Consider the following 19,147-nt stretch of genomic DNA (forward strand, 5'->3'; position numbering starts at 1 on the left):
ATTCCTCCTGAGCTAGCCCATCACTGCTTACAGCTCTGTGGGCAAATTTCTTGCCAAAAGCAGGGAACAGCTGGTCTGGTGCTTCCAAGGCGAAGTTGCTGCCACAGGGTACCCAGCAGGGTGCTGCAGCCCACTGGTGGGGGCCCAGCTGTGCACCTGTAAAGAGGTGGCTACTGTCCCAAACAGTATGTAGAGGCAGGGACATTTTCCCTGTCTGTCCTTGGGTGCACAGCAGAGCTGAAGTTTCATGCTTAGGTGACTGCTGTCATGCTGCAGGAGGAAGAGGAAAATTCTCCCTATCCTGGGACTGGTAGCATCAGGCAGAACAGCTTAGCACCTGTCAGGGTGGGATGTGAGGAAGCTGTAACACACTGTTCCATTGGCACAGGGGGGAATGTTTCAAATCACAAGCATTTGCAGATGGCCTGTCTTAATTAGCTTTGACAAGTACCTAAGTTACTTTAAGTTACGCCACAACAAGATCCTGAAGCTTTCATATTTGACACTTTTAAATAAAGCTTTTTCCCTCCTCCTGCTACAGCATTCCCATGTTTTGTCCATATAAAGCTCCTGAGAAGAAATAAGATCTTTACGTAGCTTAGGAGCTATATTTTGATTGACTAAACAATTTATAATCAGGAGGTAACTCCTGCCAGCACTCTTCGTCTGTTGAATGAGAATTGCCTGCAGCAAATCAATGCCAGAGGAGCTGACAGAAAAGTACACTGGTGCCTTCTCAAAGCAAATACCTTGCAACCCCAATTTCCCTCCTTCCTCACAGTGACTCAGACGAATTATCTTTATGGCCAATGAGTACAGGAGTTCCAGGTGTTCGCTCCAAAGGCCATCAGCAGAACACTTACCCATGCAGTTATTGGCAGTCTGTTACGTGGGAGTAGTGGTGCTGGCAGCCTTGTTAGAGCCCCTGAATAAACTCTCTGTGAAAAGAAGCTGAAGGCAAGTGTGCCTCTGCCTTTGAAGGATGCAAAGCAGAAGCCTTGCCTCACCTGGTAGAAGACACTTGATCTGATTGCCAAAAATCATCTAGTTCTGGAGTGGGCAAGGTTAGAAACAGAAAAAAATGGCTGCTATGGGCCTTCGAGGAGATACAAATGGGGTTTTTTCTCCTCTGATGAAATTATGACATAACAGGCACCTGGAGTATTCTAGCCAGGAAGGTGTTGGGTGCACAATACATCTCAGCTGCAGCAGAGGATCAATACAAGACTCTGTTCCCAGTGTTTTGGTTTTCCCTTGCCTGAGGTGGATTGTGTCTGCTGAGGTGGACTTTGGCTGAGGTGGGTATGTGAGGTGTCTGCTGGGCAGATAAATTCCTTGTGAGCTACCCTTTCTGTAGATGGGCAGGTTGGAGAGACTGGGAGTATGGTGGTTGCAATAAAGTACAGTAAGTAATAAACAAGGCATCATTTTTCTTCCTCTTCGAGATTTCATCCAACTCTCTATTGCATTGGACTTTACTATCAAAACACAATCACCTGCTTGAGCCATGAGTGCCCTATGTATGAAAAAAAAACAGATACAAGCGCATAAACTCAGGAGATTAAAAATAGAAGTTACCTGTGAAGTACTATTTCATCTCCCTCATGGATCTCAGCTTTCAGAGTTTTACATTTGTATATTTCTTTTCTATCTTCCAACCAAGAAAAGCAGAACTTTTCTGGGAGCATAGGGCCTAAAGGGCATCCTCTGTCACAGCAGATACCATTTCATAAAATCCTTTATCTAAATGTACTGTTTACTACAAAAGTAGTTAGCTTACTAGCACCTACTGCTTCCGTTGAAAGACTGCTATAAAACACCGTTTCTCTGATGGTTACAAATGTGCTTTTAGCTTAAAATAGTTGATGATTTTTTTTTCATGCTATTTGCTCTTGTGTCAACATTGTCTTATGGTTTGAATGATTCTCCTTCCATGGTGGTATTTGGACATATATTTATAAAGTGTAATTGTATCCGCCTCAGCCTTTCCTTTGCTAGGCTAGTGCTATTAAGCTAAATTTGTCTCATCAGTGAAACTAACTCCCCATGCTTGTCTTACTAGATGTCTGCACCTGTTCTAGCTTCAGCTTTCTTGGAGCTGTGGCTGACATCCTGCTGGTAGTCCCACCAGGGATATGCACAGTATGAAAAACACCCCTCCCTGCCCACTGCCACACTTCGCCCAGAGCATCCCAGGATTTTTCTTCTGTGTGTCATGCCAGCAGCTCCATTCAGGCTGTTCTTCAGTTGTTTGGCTGCCCCCCTGCCTCTCCTTCCTTGTGCTGTGCACAGATGATGAGATGCAAGTCACAGTAAGATTTCTCTTGGCTGGTATGTCTCTACTTGGCTTTGCTCTAGTAGATTTCCGTTGCTTTATTGTGAGAAAGGAAACCTCATGATTCTCATGAGTGAATGTAATCTGAGCAGCCGGAACTTTTAGGAAAACATTAGAAATTACGTGATTGTAAGGAAAAAATAATCATAGTCAGCATTCATTTTTCAGAGATATGTTTCAGATGTGATGCAGTTGGCTCTAATCAACATTGGTACATTAAGGTGTTGCCATTACACCAGAAAAAAAACTTATGTTGCCAAGTCTCATGATTTCAGCTGCTGTTTTTCCTCAAATACTCTCTCCTAGAATTGTTATTACAAGTTAAATTTTCTGACTTTTACTGAAATATGTTTCTAGTTACAGAAAGAAGTGTTGTAAATGCTAAATCCACAGAACAATTCCTATGAACTTAAAATGGGCAGATTACAAAAGGAAAGCAGGTTTAACTCCAAGACTACTGAATTTGCAGGGCATGTAGCAATAGTGCCAAGGTTTTCAGGGCATTTAGTGTCTTCAGTGCTACCAGATGATGTGAAATAGCACTATTTGACCTAAAAGTCCTGTTTTTCTACACACCTAATTGAGAGCTGCTTCATGCAGAGACATCAAGTCAGAAGTGGTGGGACTTGCTGAGCCATACCTGACTGTCTTGCATTGAAATGTCTTTTGCTGAGGGCTCAGGTACACTCTTCTACTCTAAAAAGACACAGGGAAGGAAGATAAGAAGAAAGCAGCCATAGAAAGCAGGAAATTTAAGGTTGCTGGGGTGAGTTGAGTGCCTGTGAGGAGCTGATAATGAGGCTGAACTTTGCCCTGCAGGCTCTTATCGTGGGTCATGAGAAAGCCACGTATGGGCTGGCCCCTGCCTCTGCCCAGTCCCACTCCTGTGCCACTCCTGGAAGGGTTGCAGCTGGTCAGATGGGTTGGCTGTGCCAAGTTTCAGGCTTGAGTAGGATTCACAAATGAGTTTAAGACAAGTTTTGAAGGCTTGTCTTCACAGGTGGTATGTTTAGATGGTATTGGCCCTTAGTGCTGTCTGTGCTGTGCTATGTTCATCCCAAGTGTAGGCATTTCTCCAAAAAAAGCAAAGATGCATTGATGACCAGGAGGGAGCTTCAGTGTAGGTGTTCACTGCCTGTCCTCTTCATGCTGCTTAACAGTGAACTAGGAATGGGCTCTTCTTGCAAAGAAAGGCTTCTGCTTGGGATTTTTTCTGCTCTTTCCTTCAATACAAAGTTTCCTGGACAAGCTAAGAGAGTGCAGTGAATGGAAGCACAAGACACTATTATGGATGACTGAATTAAAGTTGGGAAAAAAATTTTTTTTCAAGGACATTTTGAATATTTATTTAGAAATATTATCAAAAGGAATTTTAAAATCTTAGCTTTTCTTTTGGTTTTATTCCTGCACTTTACAATTTTTTTCATTTCTTTTCAGCACTTGCTGCTTCTTTTTTTTTTTTCACAGGATCCTGGAGAATGAAGAAAACAGATTAAAAGTGAAAGATGAAAACAGATTAAAAGTGAAAGAAGTCAGAGGAAGTCAGTTTAAATATGAAACTAAAAACTCTGCAAAAATTTCAGACAGAGCTTTCATTTTCAGACACACAGACATTTTGCTGGAAAAAAAACAGTTAAACAAATGAAGCATATCTACATTTGAATTTTCTGTACAGAGAGGTTTTATCTGACTAAAACTCAAATCCTACTAAGATTTTATTGTCTGTTTAGCTTAATATGCATAAATATTTCTTATTGCCAGGGTGGATTAGAAATCATGTTCAAAAGGCTTCTGTAAAGCTTCTAATTGCTCTGAGATGTCACAATGAGGACCTCAAACCCAAAAGAATTCCCTTTGTATGGTGACAGGAAAACATGACAATATTATGGTCTGGCTTCACAAATGACACAGGAGATGACAACCAAGGCCCACTGCTGAATAAGTCAATATTCACACCCAAGGGTCTTTGCTTTATTTTTCAAGGAGGGCTTAGGGAGCTTGCAGGTGCATTTGCTTCCCAAAGATACTGTTTAGATTAAATCAGTTTAGGAGAATAAAGATGTTTCTGTTTGACAATGAGCATAGCCAGGTGCAACTAAATTCTGGTCCAAGGCTAGAATAGATTTTGGTTTTTGCATTATTTGTCTTATTTCTCCACTTAATATCTACGTTTTCTTTTTTGCTGCCTTTCATGCCAAGGTTAATAGGAAAAAAAATCAACTTGACTTTAGCCTTCAAAATGGGCAAGGACCAGGCTTGTAAAGCAACCTGCTCTAGGAGTAGGCTGGTTTGTGTACATTGGGTGATGCAAAAAGCCAGGGTGGAGGAGGAACATGGTTTGGTTACTGACAGCTGCTGTCCAGCTGATGTAATTCAGTAGTAGCCAGTGACAGGCAGAAACTATAGAAGATACAAACGATAATTCTTTGGGGAGCTCCAGAGATAAATAATTCATCAAAATGAATTTTATAGTAGGGGTCAAAAGAAATTGAAGACAGCCTGAGTGTTAACTCTCTGAGGGAGAAATTGACAGATTGTTTTTGTGCAAACTATGCAGGGGGGAAATACAGGCAAATTAAATGTAAATGGAGAATACAAAATTGTTCCTACTAGCTGGAACCAAAGTAAGAGAGATACAAGAAATAAAAAAAAAGGAAGCATGTTGCTGAGGAAGTCAGTAACTGAAACTGATGCTGGATAACAGTGCCAGAGAGGTGCTGGGTAGCAGCAAAGGAGAGTGAGCTGTCACGGGTCCCTGTGGTCATAGCATGTATCATATAATCACAGTAGAAGAATGTCTTCTCAGTGATCAGCTCAGTCACTTGCCCGCAGTTAGGAGTCGATTCACTTCCCCAAAATATTTCATGTGTCTGAGTCAGGACACGTCTGTCTGTCAGGGAAGGACAGAAGTGCCTACATGGGACATGGTTCTGGCTCCCACAGGTGCCAGGGACTAATCCATGGGGTGCTAAAAGCATTCCCTGCTGACTGGGCCAAGTCACCCTGCATCACCTGGTGCCTCTGTGCAGCTCATCTCGGAGGCAGGTGTTCCAGGAGGAGGAAAGCCATCATGGCCCATGCAGCTCAGAGTTCCCAAAGGAAAAACTGTGGTGCTCCACCTAAGCAAATGTAATGTCTGTTTCTCTGTCGCTGCTTCAAAAAGCATTTCTTGGTGAAGCTCTTTTTGAGCTTGCCTAGCACAAGGTGACCAGGCTATAATTCTGCAACTGTATGTGTTTGGGTTTTATGTTTGCCTTACTTTGTGAACTCTGACTAGTCAAATAACTTCATCCAGACCAAACTTGGTGTTCGAATAAACACGGGCTTAGGAGTGAGTTGTTGTAAGACTGTGAAAATGGCATGTGGCTTATGTACAGTACAAAATTTTCCACCCAGTCTTACATTTTCAAAAATGGTCTCTAATTTTGTGTATCCAAATTTAGTCTCCCAGAGGCTGGCTTTCAGAGCCAAACTTGCCTGCCCCCAAGATTGACTGTGTATACTTCACAGTCCCCAGAATAGCTTCTACAGGCCAATCTGCTCCGTTTTGTGCTATTCTGGATTCATTTTTTGGTGGCTGAGAACTGCTGTCTGCAACATATAAAATGTTATCTACACTGTAAGTTTTGTGTTCCCTAAATCTGTGCAACTTTCTTTTCTGGAAAGTTTAATATTGTCTTAGATCAAAGGTTTCCTTTCTATCCAGATCCAGAAAAAAACCCCAAAATACTTTTATTTTCCTTCATAATCACATGTAGATTGCAACTATGAGAGTAAAAGGAGAGATGCTTTAACTATTTCAATTATTTAGCTGAGTAACTCAGAGAAAATCTCCTTTCAGCAAAATGGGGGAGGAGAATCAGAAAATAAACCACTTAAAATGTTACATTTCTGTATGCTAACTATGTCAAAGGCAGGGAGTTTGCCGCTTTCTCTTTTTCCCCTTGTGTGCTTGCACCTTTTCACAGGGAGGCATTTCTCTTTTCTGATCTGACAACAAGTAAAAATGTGATTCTTATGTGCAGAGATTTTGCTGTGATTTAGGGAAAAAGGATGTGCATGTGGTAAAATACCAGTTTCCAAAAATAAATAGAAGAATACTATGGTGAATTGTGCTGATCACAGGATTAATGCTCTCTCTTATTACTGGATTCATGCTGGGTCCAGGTAGCATTAAAAGATGCTGGAAAACCTCAAGGGACTCTGTAGGGCTTTTTTCCCTCTTTAAGACAAAAAAGCCTGCCTCTCCTGTCAGTTATATGCAATTTCCAGAGCCAGATGAGAAGCAATGACGTGACAAATAAATGCCTGCAGCCTGTGGCTAAAACTGTGTCCAGGCTGTTTCTACAGTGAGAGCAACCAAGCCGCCGTTTTAACTCTGAATTCTTCAAGACCACTCCATTTAATCTGCTGGGTAAAGTAAGCATCACTTCCCTGGCAATATAGCCTAGAAAATAAAGGAGGAAAAGCTGCTGCACCATTTTTTAGAAAGCATGAGGCAGCTGAGGCCTGTGTAAGGGATGTCAGCTGCTGATGAAGAGGAGCATGTTTTCTTGACTGAGCAAGTAGCAGAGTGTGAGTAGCAGAGTGCTTGCTGGGGACCTACCAGTGAGCTTTTCTCAAGGCTTTTTGTGCAGTAAGCGCAGCCCTGACTGAGAATTTTACAGGTGTACATGCAGACAAAGAACAGAAACTTTCAGCCCTTGTACCCTGAGCGAGCACAGTGCCAGCTGTTGCACATCTGCTGCAATGCCCAGTGGGGCCGGTTGCTGTCTGCCCCGTTAATTCACACTCCCCTTGAAGAGCAAGGCAGGAGGGTTAGTGCAGCCCTGGTGGAACAGCGGGGTGGCAGGATCCTGCACTGTATGGGGCAGGGGTCAAGGTCCCCCCAGGCTGCTCCTTTCCATAAGACTAACCTCAACCTACACTGCACTCCTGCTCCTCAGCTTGGCCAGGGAGCCCTCAGGCAAGCAGGCACTGAATCATTGCTTGCAAATCACTCAAACCAAAACAAGCAGAAATAACCCAGCGGAATGAGTTGGAGGAGAAAACAGGCTGGCCTCAGTGTGAGACCCTCTGAAGTGAGAAATGGCTGGCAGAAAGATGCCCCTTATTATCAGTGTGAGGCAGGTGTCCTCCAACCAGGATCCCCAAGCCATGGGCAGGGAATCCTGGAGGACATGGACTATGTCCAGCCCACAGTAAAAATCCCCTAATGCTTGCAATGCAAGCAAAGGATTCCCAGCAGCCACAGGCTACTGCTGGACCACGGCTCTTGCTGACAGGGAGAATTCTACTACAAAATTATAATAGAGGAAACAAGGATTTTTCTTGTTTTCCCTCTCCATACCTGGATACTCTCTCCTTTCCTTTACTTGTTGGGGGAAAATAAAATGCTGCTCTTCCTTTTCAGGGCCAGACACATGGATATGTACTGGCACTTCCTAGCTGCAGCATAGGATCAATCTTTTGTTTCTATATAGGTCTCCCTTGCTCTCAGCTCTCTGACTTTCAGTGTCAGTGCAGCAGGTCCCAGTGTCCTCATCAAAGCTGCTGTGGCATTTCCCACACAGAATGCCTGTGTGGCATTACCCACACAGAATTCCTGTGTGGTATTACCCACTCAGAATGCCTTCAGTCTGAGCCCCAGTAGGAGAGTGCCTGTCACAAACCTGATACTCCCCATGAATAAATCCCTCATGGCACTCTGCTCCTGCTGCTGGGGTAGTAAAACAAAGGGATGGCACAAATCCTTTCCCTCTGTGTGGTTTAAATAAGCTGTTCATTTGCTGATGTTATCTGGACATTACTGGAGGGCAATTTTGCTAGTCAAATTCTCCAGAGAGAGATATTTGTTCACTAAGTTGGTGCTAAATAGGAGTGTTCATTTTGATTTTTCTGCACTGAGACCACGAGAGCCAATCAACAGTCTTAAGTGCTTCAATCATTTTTATGGGTGTGGCTTTTCTCCACACATTTGTCAAGTTTCTAAAAAAAATTAATTTCCATTATTTCCTCTGAAAAACAGGAGTAACCTGTAGCAGATTTTTATAGCTAGACCTCACTCCAAGAATGGGATGTGTGCTCCCTTGGATATGGATACACTGGCAACGTGACATGCTGATATGTATAATGATGCAATCTCATGAATTGCTCTCCATAAAGTTTGTCTAACCTTGTACTCTCCATATTGATCCTGGGAGTGACAAATTCCATCTGAGAAAGGCAGCACTTTGAGATATTAAAGTGTAATTTATGGATTCATTTACTGTGGTTCCAGAATTGGTTTCCTTAAACGTTATGGAGAATATCTGATGCAAGTCCCCTGTGATTTGGAACAATACAGTAAAATATCATCAATTCCTAGTTCACTTTGTAATCTTTTAATGAAGGCAGAATGTCCTTTGTTAAATGGGCCCTTTCATTCTCTGGATGAATTAGGTGCAGCTACAATTAAACTTTTGTTTAGAATTGGAACTAAATTAAAATCATATAAATAACAGAATCTTCAGGATTGCTAGTTCTAATTAATAAGGTAACCACTCTTGCTGGAATAGATTTTTGATGATGCATTAGTAACTCCCAATTCATATTACATATTTATCTAAGACAATACATTATATTTCAAATGTTTAACAGAAGACTCCTTTAAGGAAGGCTCTAATAAAGTGCTGTAATAGTTATTGAGTAGTTTTAACTGCACTGCAGATTCTCTCAGTATCTTTTGCTGCTCCTGAAGGCTGCTACAATAAAAATCCACATTGCAATGTGGTGCAACATTTTATCTGGAATGGTGTTCTTGGAGTGCCTTGAAAAAGCTAGGTTTTTGAAGTGGCCTGCAGAGTGGTGTAGCGCACTGGCTTGTGTGGCACACACACACACACACACACACACACACACCCTCAATAGCATAATTTCATTACATTTTTCTTCTCTTCAGGGTTGGTTTGATGTGTACTTGAGAGGCTTTGCATGTCATTCTGCAAAGCAGTCAATTAGGGTTCAGGGTTTGGACTGTGTTTCAGAGTAATAACAGCATTACTCTTGTGTCTTATATTGAACTGTTTGTAAGCATTTATCTGTTAAATCAGACTCCTCCACAGGTATCATACTCAGCATGTGCTTGTTTTCAATGTGAAAAGAAAGTGCTTCATGTGAAGCTTTAAATGGGTAACATCCAATTAGTCTTACCTACTTCTTCATCTCTGTAGGACGGCCGCCAGCACTGGAGTCATGGTGTTCACTGCCCCAGGGTGACAGACAGCACAGGAGCTTGGACAGGCTCCACTTGCTCCACTTGCACCCCTCCAAGCCCAAGCATTTCCCTTCAGCTTCCCTGAGTCCTTCCAAACCCAGCTGGGTGACCTGCTTGCAGGACACTCCAAGGGGTTTTTGCTTCTCTAATGTAAATGTAAGGTATAAGGCAACAGCAGAAGTAATGATCCTCAGGACATAGCAGGAGGCAGGATTATATAATCCTCACTCAGGAGAGGATAAGGAAAGGGAAAGCAACATTATGGAAGATATGAACCACTTTTTAAAGATACTGTGATGGTAAGGCTAGTACAAAAAATCACATGGAATATAATTCTCTAATGGCAAGAAACAATTTGGGAGACTTTTCTATCATTCAGATATCTAGTTGCTTTGCTATCAAATGTAAAATGCAACACAATTATTTCCATGACTTGTACAGTCTATATAACTATCCTCTCGCAACATGCCTTTACATTTTTACATAAGAAGTGGTTTAAAATATTAGACAGTCAGCACCAATAAAACAATAACTCTCTGTGATTTATTGGCATGTCTAGAAGTTTAGAATTTTTTTGCCAGAATATATCTGACAAAGCTGTTTTTCCCTAAACTTAGGCCTTCTTATAGGTGGATACACTGTAGACCAGTACAACACGAATCCAATGTCAGTAGCAATGAGAAAATTGCACACAACATCTTTTATTTTTTATATTTCTTAATTGCAGAAGAAAAGAAAATTCTCTCACCCTTTGAGCACTGAAATCATTTCAGCAGCTGAACTGTATCTTTTGAGGGTGGTGAGAGTAATAAAACACTGCTGTGATTTGCTCATAACAGCTCAGATCAAGGTCCCAGTCAGCCTCCTGGCACAGATCTGCTGGAATGGATTTCATCATCTAGGGGCTGTTCATGCTGTGGTTTGTAATTAAGGCGTTTAGTAACTGTAATTCTGTGAGTCCTGTACACAGTTCTATATGCATTATTATAATACTTGCCGTGCTGGTTTGGCATCACTCGTGGTGCATCTCGCAGGCTCTGATTTGCCCTCGCATTGTACAGGGGGATAACCTGTCTGGATAGATTCTGACAACAGCCATGCCTGTGCACAAGTTTCATGTAAAAGTGCCAAAATTCACTCTATCTGACATAATCTTTCAAACTTTCAGGAGAAAATAGCTTTCTAGGACCTTCTTGTCATGTGCCTTTGGACTGGTTAAGTACTCACCAGTGCTGTGACTCTCAAGACATGCTTTCTTGTAGGAACTCCCAACACCCCCAAGCTGTCTACTTTAGGCCTAGGTAATTTTATCTTAAGTCTTCAAGAAGTTATAGAAGAATGACAATAATTTATGTTGGATGGACCTTGGGAGATTGTCTGTGCCAATCTCCTGCACAGACCTAGTTTAACTTATATTACACTGCTCATTTTTTTTCTTGGGTTTTGAATATCTTCAAGGATGGAGGCTCTACAGCCCCTCTGGATACCCAGTCTAGTGTTTGTTCATCCTGTGGTGAATTTTTTCCCCTAATGTCTAGTTAGAATTTCTTTTGTTGCAACTCATGTCCACTGTTCGGACAAACATGCTGGATGTTTGTATGCAATGTGGCACCAGGCTCCATCAGCTGCTTCTGTACTGGTGGAGTTGGAAGTTCTTACACAGTAGGGTTACTTGGACTGTTTGAAAATTAGCTGTTGGTTTCAGTCCAGTAATGTCACCTGTGTCACAGAACTGCCGAGGCCATTTGAGCAGCTTGTCAACTTTTCTAGCAGACCGAATGAAGAAGATAAGGGCTGAAAGGACAGATAAAACCATCCTCTTTATGCCAAATGAACCCTTTTCAGAATGGCTTAAAGGATACTTGGCAGCAGCTGCTGGTGCTTTGCCGACGTCTGCCCCAAATTTCACATCTCACTAAGGAGAGGGGTGCCTTTAGCCAGGGCAGTCCTTGCAGCACTTCTGTGAGCACCACAAGATATCTCTCTGCGCTCATCCAGCTGCAGTGACTGCTGCCAGACCGGTGCTCCATGACATGGCTCGTTCTCCCAGCCCATCTGTCCCACATCAGGCCCAGTGCTAGCCCTAAGCTGGGACTGCGTTGGCCATCACACACCTCTGTGCAGGGAAGGGAACACAGCAGCTGCAGTCCTGGTGTGAAACCCGTCTGCCCACCAGCCCACCTTCTGCAAATAATGGATATTCCCATCTGCTCTTCTGAGGAGTGTCAGGAAGAACATACTGTCAGGTCTTGGCCCGTTTCAACTATTGCACACACTTCATCTTACAGATCACTGGAGGGTAGACCTGCCTTCTTGGGGCTGACTTTAGTTCAGTATACCAAGTGGACACATGGGATCCCTACAGATTCCCCTGTGACAGCTCCCAGTGCAGAGTCTGCAGTCCAGCTGTGTCCAGCTCTAGACACAATTTATTTTTATTTTGCTATGACAGAGTTGGTTTACATTTCTTCGGCCTTTAACTTCCTTGCTCTTTGTCTTGATGAGGAAACATCCTCATTATGGTGAATAAAGTGAATTAAAAAATGTGTAGAGGATATTCAAGGGATATGAGAATGCAGTGTGCCAAGAGCCACTGCAGTACACTAGGCATGTGGGGGCTATTCATAGCTGAGTAAATGTTCAGTGCCTATGCAGAAAAGAGTGTATCTATCAGAGATAACCTTCTTAACCAGAATAAATTGAGAGTCAGCAGAAGGATCTTCGTCTGCTCATCTATAAAGCTCTCACCCATAAGCCCTGATCCTGGGCAGCTGCTTTGGGTAAGCTGTGACAGCACAGGGGTTTTTGTACTGAAGGCACAGGATGTCTCTCTGCTGTTGGTCCTTCTGCAAACCAAAGCATGTCCCTTCTTTCCCAAAACTTCTCTGAAAGGTGGTCTTTGTAGGTTGTCTGGAGACACTCTCCCACCTCCGGATCCTTTTAAAAACCTCTCTGGGCAGACGTTGTTTGAGTCTAATACCATTTGATTTGTGTTCGTTGCTGAGGACTGAGACAGAGACAGAAATTGTCCTTGATTTCAGATATTCCTGTGTCATAGACCTGTCTTAAAGATCTAAGAAAGACTCTGCTGCTTCCTTGTCAACCTTCAATCCTCACAAATGATCAGAGCCATTTTTTTTCTCATTTTAGGGCTAGGGAATTTTTTCCTCTCACTCACTGTAATGTTTTCTGGCAACAGAGAGGGCATAATTGGAGACAGGCTTTCTCAAGGCTGATTTTGTAGATTTTGGTTGTTTTTATGTTTTTAATCCCTTCTCTGACAGAGAAATATATGGCAAATCTAGCTTGGTAGCTGCCAGAGTTTTCTTCTAATTCTTTGCTTTAGTTAATGCTTTCCTGTCTCTCTCCTTTCCCACCCTCTGTGCCTAAAGTCCCGGGGCTGAGTCTGAAACATAATCAAGCCTGAAATAGAGGCCAAACTCTATACTCAATTCACCAGCATGGTGGACAATTTTCAGGGCAACATGGGCACAAGAAAGTCTGAGGATTGTTTTCACCAAAATCCTTCATGTATTGGGGAAGGCAAGAAAAACACCCGTGTCTTGGCTGGGATTTTTAGCTAAGGCTTCCTGCATACCTCTGAAACACTGAAGAGCATTCTGGACATTTTGGCCATGCTGCCAGACCTTGGCTCCTACATAACTCCTCTGACTTCCAGCACACTTGGAACACACGCTAACTTCAAGGGTATTGGTAGGCTGAAAATCCAGCTGCACTTCTGAAGCTCAAACACAGGCTCGGGAATCCAACTTCAGCTTTGATTTTTTTGGAAAAGTATGCCTTCAGTCAACAAAGTGATACAGGGCTTGGCCTGGCTTTCTTTCAGGAGTGCATTATACGGCTCATGCAGGCTCTGCTCTGATGTGAGCCTGCCTTCAGGAGGCTGTGGCTTTCTTGGATAAATGGAGCCTTATCTAATTAGTTATTTATATATCAACAGTCCCCACAGAGTGCTGAACACTGAAAAATTGTATCAGAGGTGTAAGGAGGAAATTAAGTCTCATGCTTTGAAATGGAAGAAGGTAATAACAATTCTGGCAATAACCTCTCACTATGTCCCTTCACATAGGCTCTCCTTGTGATCTTTCTTGATCCCTAGGCTGAGCCCTGGAAAGTAAGTGCAGTAGCCCCAGCTCTGCATTTTTTCAGAGGCTGATACCTTACAGCTTCTCAGTAAATCCACCCTGCTCCCTTGCAGTAGAAGTGCAGCCCAGCTAAGCCAAAGAGCCTCATCTCAGACTGGAGCAGTCAGTCCCCAGGAAGGAGCCAGGGAGAGATGGACTGTAACCCTCACAGCCCTCGTAGCAATCTGCCTGGTGCAGTCTAGACAGCTGTCTGCTGCAGATTTGATTGAGCTCACCAAGACCTCCACAAGCTACTCATTTCAGATGGCAGTCCAAAGGGCGAAGGCTCTCTGTCCCTTTTGCAATCCAGTCTGCCACTTAAGCATTCCCCCCTTTCTTTAAAGGTCAAAATTAAATGGATTTTTCTTTACCATTTTACAGACTAATGCTTTGATAAGTAACTGCACAGCGGCCATTGGGATGAATACAGAATGTGGTAAATATCCTGATAGACAGATGAGCTTTTTAAAATCCAGGATTTAGTTTGTAATATGGAAGAGGAAGTGAATTTTTGATTGTTAGATTTGGCAGGGATGGGTCTCTTCAAGTTATTACCTTCTGTGCCGAGTGAGTACTGACATTAGATAGTCAAACTGCATAACACACGGAGATTATTCGTATTCAGTAAATAAATATGCTTGCAGTTCCCCAGGCCAGGCCAGGAGTGAAACAGTTCCCTCTGGCTGAAGGAGGCTCCAGCTGCTGCACTGACAGAATGAGCCAGAGGTGAGGTCAAGGTATCGCCTGCTTCCCACAACAACAAAAACTTCTCCAGGGACAAAAGCTTTTTTTCCAGAAAAGATTCCTTAAAAAGTGTTCAGAAAAAAGAATCACAGTCTCTGCTCTTGAATAAGTGTATGTTCCCTCTGTATTTCCATAGAGATCTGCATATCACTGGAGAGTAGCAAGGAAAGCTGGATTTCTTTGTTAGAGCCACCCAGCACTGTTGCAGGAAAACTAAAAGGTTTTGAATAAATGTGTCAGCAAACCTCTGCCAAAACAGAGCCAGAAAGCTGGCAGCCTTTCTGCCAGGCTGCCTCAGATCTCCTAGGATATTGCATTTTGAAAGAAAGAGGAAATCAAATTGAATTTTTCAAAAACATCGAAAGAAACCCCTCATTGCGAACACTAATTAAGCAATGCTGGCACAAACCTACCCGGGACATGCTGACACCAGGGTGTCCATAAAGCTTGCTCAAACTGGTGGCATGTGCATCCTCTCATTCTGCTTCCACAGCAGATCCTCAGAAGAAAGCTTTTGCCCTTCCTCTCCCTTCTTAGCTTTTGGAAGGTGATGGAGGCAAGTTCAGTACCCAGAGCACACCTTCCCTGGTTCTTTCACTTGCTGGAAGACCTTTGCTAGTTATTCTTCCCATTTGAAAATGCTTGCTTTCATTCAGTGCTGTGCATCGTGGGTCCCTTCAGTCAGCCTCTACACTAAGCCATATTTATTGCATTCTGCCATACTTCAGTTGACTGTACCCTACCATTCCTCATCTTTGTAGCAACAATAAAGCCTTAAAATGAAAGCAATTTCATTTTGGTTAGAAAAATGTAATAAGCTCTTGAATGAGCCTCTGAAAGGTCACAGTTGTTCTAAATAAATATTAAAATCAATGCATGATATTGGTGAATTCTGATGAGAAATCTTTATTAAAAACTGGTCTTAGTTTTTAATAAGAGAATCTGCAAACCTAAGCATTTTGAGACTGTATAGGAACATACACACACGTCATGGGCACATACTTTGTTGTGATTCCAAATTCTAAAGTTTTTCACAAACTCTAGTGAAAGAAAATATAAATTCTTAATATATTTAGATCCAGGTAGTAAAGTGATTGTAAAAGGCAAGGGGAGTTTTTCCATAAGTCTCATTTTTAGAAATGTACTGCTACTAGTATTTTCATTCAAGGGCACTTAATTAAGCCACTCATGGCAGAGTCCCATGCAGTGTCACATGTAGAAAGTCACAGTCTTGGTCTTCAAGGACATGTGATGTGCAAAACAAAAGGAAACAGGAGGAGGGGCAGTGTGGGAGTGGAAGGACCATCTTGCTGCATGACCATCCTTCCTCAGATTGCTCATTCTGGGTAGTTTGTGAGGAAAGCATGCTTTGAGGTGGCTGAATGAAAGTAGCTTTCATAAATCATGAAGCAGGTTTTTCTGATGGTAGGGGGAGAAGCAGAGAGGGAAAACATGGGCTCATGGAGAAGTGGAGATTCAGGTGACTGAGGATGCTCCTGGTGGTGGAGTGACAGTAAGCTTTAAATATGATGACAAGACAGGAATTGTATCCCAAGGGGGTTTGAGAGGTAGGACAAAAAGTTTTCTGTGGAAGAAGCTGAAATTAAGCTAAAGTTCAGAGGAATAGGCCCCAAACTATTGAAACACTGTATTGTTTAAGAATAAAACAAGACCTCAAAGCTTTCCTTTCTAAGTAGCATTTATTTATTTTTGCACACCCTTCAACTTCCACAGTGAAGTTACCATCCCTCAGCTTCTCTGCTAGGTTGCAAGCAATGAATTTCTGTTTCTTGCAGCAGATCCCATGCATTTTATGCAGATCCCTCTGCTTGGTGGTGTTGGGCATGCTGGTATCAATCCAGGGATGAGCTGGCTGTTCAGTGTGGCCTGATAAGCTTCAAAAATGTTGTGCCTCCTTGCCCCTATTTGATTCATTGTACCAGAAATGTCTTATGCTCAGGTTTTATTTTGTTTATTATTTCATTGTCCATTTCTATTCAGCAACCTCAGATACTTCCCATTGAAACTGCTCCTTGTCTTCCACATTTCTTCATTCAGAGCAGTATTTAAAGGACAGCTTTGGTTGCCTTCCTTTTGTGATACCCTTTCTGTTTCTGCCATAGTTTAATTTGTGACACAGTTTACACCACAAAATGAGGGTAAAATCACAATGTTTAAATGCCCTGTTTGAGCTTGTTGCCATTGGAACAAACTGTGTGGTTGCTGACATTTTCACAATGAATCCTGCAAGTTTGACTAGTCCTCTTGCTTTTCTGCTCTTCTCAGCCTGTGGACTGTGGATTATGTGTTCAGAACTTGGATTTTGTTCCAGGCAAAATAAGGATATTATTTTGTCTCTCACAGCCTTTCAGGATTGAGAAATGCTGTTGAAAAAGGTTTGCCTTGCAGGAGTTTATGGCATGGAATGATCAGCACACAAACTATGGCACATGTTTTGCAGTACATGCCATTACCTGCTCCATGTCTTAAATTAGACAGTGGAAATCAGTCTTGTAATTAGCCCCTGATTATGCTATTTGCTGTTGTTATGTGCTGAAGGAGGAGAGCATCTGCTGCTTCTTTTTAAACACTTGTTAATGAAGCAAGCCTTCCTGCCAAGAATATAAGTGAAGGACTGCTTGTATCCCAGCAAAAGAAAACTGATCTGGGAGATGTATCTAAGGTTCCTGAGAGGTGTGAAATCCTCCTGGAGAAGGGTGGGGAATTGTAGCTCTATGGCCAGCCCTCTGGGGAAGGGACTCTCCTCCGCCCTCTCACAATTCAGAGCAGCTTTCATCTGCTTTGCAGCCCTTCTTCTGCAGAAGGTTGTTGCTGAAATGGTGAACACTGAACCCATCAGCACCTTTCCTCTGCAGCCTTTGGCTACCTTGCTCTTTGTCCTCGCTGAAGAACCTTTGCATTTTGATTTTCCGGCTCCATTTCTGTTCCCCAGGAGATCCCTTTGACTTGTAATAGTAATTTACTGGGATTTGGGGGCTACTTATGAGAAATCCTCAAATGCAAAGCTGATGCCTCCTTCTGAAATAGCAAAGCTGATGCTTCCTTCTTTGTACTTTAGTGGTAGCCCAAGAATCTGGCAAGGAGGAATGAACCATCCAGCTTCAATCTGCATGTTTTCTCTGGGCAAGGGCATTGTGAGCTATTCTTTTAGAATGTAACAGTCTCACTGTTTGCAACAGAGCCTCTCCTTGGAGCACTAATAATTTTTTTGGGATTTCACTTTAAAAAGTAATGGAATAATGGCAAGCTAGAACATCCAAATAACTTCTAAATTAGTGTGATTCATGCCAAGTATATCAGCACTAAGCCAAAAATCAAAAAATATTGGAGAACAGATTATTCAGCTAGTTGATGTATATTCATTAATTGTTATGGGAGTAGGGAAGGAACAATGAACAAATAGAAAGGAATTTTTCTTTTCAGTGTATGTATACAAATATAAAAATGGGACTGGTTTTGTTTAATTGTTTGATTCCGGTGTTGTTTTGGTTTGGTTTTTTTCCCAAAATCATACTCTTAGTCAGGGCAGTTGGAGAAACAATAGCTAATTTAATTTATCATCTTTTGCATGCACAGCTGTGGATGGGAAGGAAGGCTCTGTTTAGGCATCAAAGATCTTTATGATTCAGCCTTGCTAGCTTTAAGCCATTTTAAGAAGCATGCTTGGTTACTAATCTTTGTCTGAGAAAATTCAAAGCTCCTCGAAAGCTGGAAATGTTGAGTTCACAGCTCAGAGTCTGTTCCAACCTGGGGGCTGGCTCCCTGTGTGTTGTCCCCTGTTGCTTAGCACTGCCTGTCTTTCACAACATTTAATCACAGCCTTGCAAGACCAAACACAGAGTGGGCTACAAATAGCAACTTGCAGGGGAAGAGTCTCAAGGGTTTTCCCCTCCTTTCTGACAGCTGTCGCTGAACAGTGCCACAAACTTTTTGTTTAGTGGTTGTTCATCTCCTGTGAGCTGTTAAATAAAGGCACCCAGTTAAATGCCTTTCTGAGTGTTGTTTTACTACTAATCTTGGGTTAAGGGATAAAGGGACAAAAAATGAATACTGTGTGATTTGTTACCCATTGAAAGGGTGACTGCTCTCTCATCTTGCATTTATAATCTTAACTTGAAGTTTGCCATAAATCACTGAATGCACGTGAACTCAGTGAAGTGCAGGGGCTGGCATAGAAGCCAGCCCCCAAACAAGCTATACCAGTGCTTGCATAAAAGTGCTGTTGGCTTGTTCTCTATTCTTTCATGATGGTTCTTTGCAGGAAAGTGTGAGAGGAAGAAATGGGAGCGATTCCTATTTCTGCAGCCTTTCTTTTTGGGATGTTGCAGGAGGACGCCCCTCCATGGGTTTCCATGACAACTGGGGAATTGGAATTAAATAATCTTTAAAAGGAGGCTTCCAATCCAAGCCACTCTATGAGTTCTACAAAAGACCATGTGTCTAAACATCTCCCAAACCTGTCAGCTGTGAGTACAACACCCTTCAGAGAGGCATCAGAGAGAACAAAGGGAAGGGGGAAATGGGTTTGTGGAGGGGGCATCACCATCTCTGATACAGGACTACCATCAGGAATACCAGAAGACTGTGGAGACAGGAGAAGGAAAGGAAGGGCATATGTGGGCCATGATGAGAAGTCCTCAAATGCAC

Source organism: Fringilla coelebs (assembly GCF_963513975.1).
Source record: "Fringilla coelebs genome assembly, chromosome: 5".
NCBI classification, from domain to species: Eukaryota; Metazoa; Chordata; class Aves; order Passeriformes; family Fringillidae; genus Fringilla; species Fringilla coelebs.